We start from the raw sequence: 6587 nt of genomic DNA on the forward strand, positions 1-6587 counted from the left end.
ATGTTATTTTCCTATGTTTTCGATGCATGGTAGTTCACCTTTCTTTGCCCAATTGCATGCTGTCTAGGTACTTGGAAATTTTAGTATAAGTTGTAGTATCATGTGGTAGGCACACAACAACCCCGATACTTGGCCCCGGGACGACAATTTTTTATTTGCTATGCTTGAGTAGACGGGTTTTCGGTTGAGTGCATACCACGAGTGATGCGAGGTTGATTAAATAATCAAGACCGGTTAAGACAAGATTTTAAAGACCTCGGACGCAATGCAACTCTGGGTGAAGGACGGTTGATCGGCTCCCTGGAGAAACCAGTGGATGGCCCGGGATGCTGGAGACGGCCATGACATCCTGCGGAAAGCTTCACCCAGGCTCGAAGAGACGGACGGAGACTTCAAGACTCAAGGCTTACCTGCACAGCCACAAGTCATTATGGGCTCTGGCTTGGTTGGACAACGTGGCGACTCTGGACAGGCGGTGCTAGCAGATGTAGAAGAACGGTAGGAATGGATGGGCACCGACAGGGATTCAGAGGGACCCGTTGAAAGACCATGTTTTGATCATCCGGTCTCCAAACACCCTGAAGTGCGAGGACAAACACGGAGGCGGTCAAATCTTGTGGGGAACGTGTGCAAAACTCTGCAGAGTGCCCAACCTAATTGATTAGCCGTGTCCACGGTCATGGACAACTTGAGCTGAAGGCATTGGAATTCCCCTGAACTCTCGTCACAACTTAATAATGATGTGGGTGTTAACAACTATTCGGGTACGAGAATTGGTTGGCGGAACCATCTCGTTAACAACAAACAATGTAGTAATATTTTGCTTCCAGCCCCTCTTGTTGTAGGATAAAATTGGCTTTATGCAAAACTTATAGCCCCACCTGCCAAATATGCATGTAGAGATAGTTGATTATTATTTTACCCCTCTCTTTGATGACTTGCCGACATATTCAATATGCTGACCTACACGGCTGCAACGTATCATGTTGCAGAGTACTTTTCCGACCAGGAGTGAGGCTACGATCTACGCTCAGCGACATGCCCTGGAGTCGGATGGACTCGTCTACCTGATGCTTCCGCTAGTCTTCGTTAGATATCTCATGAGATGGCCTTCAGCCACTTTATTGTAATCCTTTATTGTAATAAAGTACTCTTTATGAGATTTCGATTAATAAAGCTATGTGATTGAACTCTTGAATATATACATTATGTACTGAGTGTGTACCAGCATGATCTTGGGATGGTACGGAAACACCAGAGGCTTGACTCGTCTTGAGTCGGGTCGCTACACCATACGTGCATGCTACGGGAATCACTAACTTCAACACAAGTATTTCTAGACCCACGACACCTTACTAGCATAACTTCAATATTACCAAAACCACAACTCAAAACTAATTGAGATGAATCAAACTTCTCTAACTATTCAATGCACATGAAGGTGGAAGTTTTCGTATCCCTTTGGATAACTACCTCTTTTGAGACTACTTTCAATGCATAGATCAACTACCAAGCCACGCACCGCTGTGCTCTAAAATATATAAGTGAAGCACATAGAGCAAAAGTATCTAGCTCAAAAGATATAAGTGAAGCACATGTGACCTGAATTGTCTACCAAAAGATATAAGTGAAGCTCGACAAAATCACGGTGAGTGCATGTCTCTCTCTAGATGTGCAGCAAGGATGATTGTGACACGACAAAAATAAAAGACTCCTACGATACAAGACACTCCAAGCAAAAACACATAACATGTGGTGAATAAAAATGTAGCCCCAAGTAACGTTACCGATGGATTGAAGACGAGAGAGGGGATGCCCGGCATCCCCAAGCTTAGGCTTTTACGGCATCCTTGAATATCTTGGGGTGCCTTGGGCATCCCCAAGCTTGAGCTCTTGCCACTCTTTATATCTTTGTCCATAAGAACTTCACCCAAAACTTGAAAACTTCACAACACGAAACTTAAACATAAACTCGTGATAACATTAGTATGAGAAAGCAAACCACCACTTCCTTAGGTACTCTAGCAAACTTAAATTCTACTTATGTTGATGTTGGGTTACTGTATTTTCAATCTTCCATGGCTAATACCCCCCGATACTATCCATAGTTTCATCAAAATAAGCAACCAACACAACAAAAACAGAATGTGTTAGCAGCAGACCAGTTTGTAGCAATCTGTATATTTCGTATACTTCTGTTACTTCAAAAATTCTGAAAAATTACGACAGGCTGAAAATTTGCGTAGCAATCAGCAGCAGAAATAATCAACTCAAAAGATCTTACAAAAAAATGAAAATTCTTTTCGTGAACAGAAAGTTTCTGTCTTTTCCACCATGACCAAACGATCATCCCCAAGACTTAATCATAACGGTTTTGCTTGGCACAAACGCAAAAAGGAACACAAAAAACACAATCATAACAGAATTGTGAAAGTGTGGAAAACACAAAACAGAAAGAAAAAGCATAGATACGTTGGGTTGCCTCCCAACAAGCGCTTTTGTTTAACGCCCTTAGCTAGGCATTCAATGATGCTCTCACAAAAGACAAGAATTGAAGCACAACGAGAGCATACCAAAGCATGTGAAAATCACATCTAAGTCTAACATACTTCCCATGCATAGGCATTTTATACGAAAACAAATTGGCAAGACAACCAATAGTTACCAAATGCAAGGAAGAAGAAAGAGACAACTGCAATCTCAACATAACGAGAGCTAATTTGGTAACATGAAAGTTTCTACCAAAATGTTTTCCTCTCTCATAGCAATTCCATGTGGGATCATATACAAATTCAACAATATAGCTATCCCATAGGATATTCTTTTCATGATCCACATGCATGCAAAGTTGACGCTCTTCAAAAATAGTGGGATTATCATCAACTAATGTCATGACTTCTCCAAACCCACTTTCAATGTTATTGCAAATATCATATTCATCATGAGATTTGAACAAATTTTCAAGATCATAAGAAAGATCATCACCCCAATCATGATTATTGCAACAAGTAGTGGACATAGAAAAACTAGCATCCCCAAGCTTAGGGTTTTGCATATTTTTAGCATGATTGTCACTAATAGAATTTATAGTGAAACCATTGCAATCATGCTTTTCATTGAGGGAGCCCTCGTGAATCACTTCATAAATTTCTTCCTCACAATTTTCAGATTCACGCATCTCAAGCAAAACTCCATAAAGATAGTCAAGTGCACTCAACTCACTAGCAATTCGTTCCACATAAGTGGGTCTCTTAAAGAGATTAGCTAGTGGATGAGGATCCATATCAATAGATTTTCAGCAAGCGAAGATGCAAGCATAATGAAGGCACATGGCACACAAGCGAACAGAAAGCAAGCGAGAGAAAAGGGCGAACGAAATAGCAAACGAAAACGGCAAATGTGAAGTGGGGGAGAGGAAAACAAGAGGCAACTAGCAAAAAAGTAAATGCAAGAGATGAGTTTGTGAGACCTACTTGGATAGATCTCTCCTTCCCCGGCAACGGCGCCAGAAATACTTCTGCAACTGGAACAAAAGACCTTCCAACGGCGCCAGAAATAGGTGTGTTGACGGCACCAGGAATCCTTCTGCTATGGCTATGCCTTAAGGGACTTCCTAGGCAAATATGCAAAGGATTTCCCCCGTGGCCTTGGAGCCTTGCGTTGGTGTTCCCTCGAAGCGGAAAGGGTGATGTAGCGCAGCGGTGGTAAGTATTTCCCTCAGTTTTGAGAACCAAGGTATCGATCCAGTGAAGGAGTATCTCAAGTGCCTGCCCAAACACAAAAAAGCTTGCTCCCAACGCTATAAAGGGGTTGTCAATCCCTTATAGATTGTTTGCCAAGTGAGAACTGAAAGCAACAAAGTAACAAAGCAAAGTAAAAGCGAAAGTGGAAACGATAGGTGTGAATAGACCCGGGGGCCGTAGTGTTTACTAGCGGCTTCTCTCATGAAAGCAAGTAGACGGTGGGTGAACAAATTATTGTCGAGCAATTGATAGAACCGCGCAAAGTCGTGACGTCATCTATGGCAATGATTATATCTATAGGCATCACGTCCAAAACAAGTAGACCGATACTTTCTGCATCTACTACTATTACTCCACACGTCTACCGCTATCCAGCATGCACCTAGTGTATTAAGTCCAAAAGAACAGAGTAGCGCCTTAAGCAAGATGACATGATGTAGATGGACAATCTCATATCTACGACAGAGCCCACCTTGTTACCCTTGATGGCAACTACACGATGTGTGCCTTGCTGCCCCTACTGTCATTGGGAAAGGTCACCACACGGTAAGAACCCAAAACCAAGCACTTCTCCCATTGGAAGAATCATAGATCTAGTTGGCCAAACAAAACCCAAGACTCGGAGAGACTTACAAGGATATCAAATCATGCACATAAGAAATCAGCGAAGACTCAAATATATATCATAGATAATCTGATCACAAATCCACAATTCATCAGATCTTGACAAACACACCGCCAAAGAAGATTACATCAGATAGATCTCCATGAAGATCATGGAGAACTTTGTATTGAAGATCCAAGAGAGAGAAGAAGCCATCTAGCTACTAACTACGGACCCGTAGGTCTGAAGTGAACTACTCACGAGTCATTGGAGGGGCGATGATGTTGATGTAGAAGCCCTCCAACTCCAAAGTCCCCTCCGACAGCGCACCGGGAAGTGTCTCAAGATGAGATCTCGCGGAAACGGAAGCTTGCAGCGGCGGAAAAGTATTTTCGTGGATCCCTTGACTTTTTGCTGTATTTTAGGGAATATATAGGCGAAAGATCTTGGTCAGGGGGCGCCAGGGAGGCCACAAGCTTGCCCACCGCCGCCCCCCTGGTGGCGGATGGGGGGCTTGTGGGCTCCTTGTAGCCCTCGTGGCTTGGCCCACAAGCCCCCTGATCTTCTTTCGTTCAGGGAAAAATCATTTCGGGGATTTTATTCTGTTTGGACTCCGTTCCAAAATCAGATCTGAAAAGAGCCAAAAACACAGAAAAAACATGAACTGGCACTTGGCACGGAATTATTAAGTTAGTCCCAAAAAAGATATAAAAGGTACATAAAACATCCAAAGATGACAAGATAACAGCATGAAACCATCAAAAATTATAGATACGTTTGAGACGTATCAACCTCCAACAAGATTCTTTGTCTACAAAGTAAAGGAGAAAACCTCAATCGTTGAATATGTGCTCAGATTGTCTGAGTACAACAATCATTTGAATCGAGTGGGAGTTAATCTTCCAGATGAGATAGTGATGGTTTTCCAAAAGGCCACTGCCACCAAGCTGCTAGAGCTTCGTGATGAACTATAACATATCAAGGATAGATATGATGATCCTTGAGCGATTCACAATGTTTGACACTGCGAAAGTAGAAATCAAGAAGGAGCATCAATTATTGATGGTTAGTAAAACCACTAGTTTCAAGAAGGGCAAGGTCTAAAAGGGATACTTCATGAAATGACAAACCAGTTGCTACTCTAATGAAGAAACTCAAGATTGAACCCAAACCCGAGACTAAGTGCTTCTCTTATGAGGGGAACGGTCACTGAGGCGGAGCTACCCTAGATACTTGGTAGATAAGAAGGCTGGCAAAGTCGACAGAATTATATTTGATATACATGATATTAATGTGTACTTTACTAGTACTCCTAGTAGCACGAGGGTATTGGATACCGGTTCGGTTGCTAAGTGATTAGTAACTCGAAATGAAAGCTACAGAATAGACGGAGACTAGCTAAAGGCGAGGTGACGATAAGTGTTGGAAGTGTTTCCAAGGTTGATGTGATCAAAACATCGCACACTCCCTCTACCATCGGGATTGGTGTTAAAACTAAATAATTTTTATTTGGTGTTTTGCGTTGAGCATGAACATGATTGGATCGTGTTTATTGCAATACGATTATTCATTTAAAAGGAATAATAGTTATTCTATTTGCTTACATAATTACCCTCAATGGTTTATCGAATCTCGATCGTTGTTACACATGTTCATAATATTGGTGCCAAAAGATACAAAGTAGTAATGATAGTACCGCTTACTTGTGGCACTACCGCTTGAGTCATGTCGGTATAAAGTGCATGAAGAAGCTCCATAGTGATGGATCTTTGTACTCACTCATTTTTGAAACGTTTGAGACATGCAAACCATACCTATTGGTATAAGCGCATGAAGAAACTCCATGCAGATGGATCGTTTGGACTCACTTGATTTTGAATCACTTGAGACATGCAAATCATACCACATGAAACAAGAAAGTAACTTATTGGAAGTAATACATTTTTGATGTGTGTAGTCCAATGAGTGCTGAGGCACGCAGTGGATATCGTTATGTTCTTACTTCACTGCCGATTCAAGTAGATACAGGAGTATTTACTTGATGAATCACAAGTCTGAAATGTTGAAAAGTTCAAAGCTATTTCAGAGTGAAGATCGTTTTGACAAGAGGATAAACTCTCTATGATATGATCATAGAGATGAATATCTGAGTTGCGAGTTTTTGGTACACAGTTAAGACAATATGGAAGTTGTTTCACAATTTATGCCACCTAGAACACCATAGTGTGATGGTGTGTCTA

Source organism: Hordeum vulgare, chromosome 3H, assembly GCF_904849725.1.
Source record: "Hordeum vulgare subsp. vulgare chromosome 3H, MorexV3_pseudomolecules_assembly, whole genome shotgun sequence".
NCBI classification, from domain to species: Eukaryota; Viridiplantae; Streptophyta; class Magnoliopsida; order Poales; family Poaceae; genus Hordeum; species Hordeum vulgare.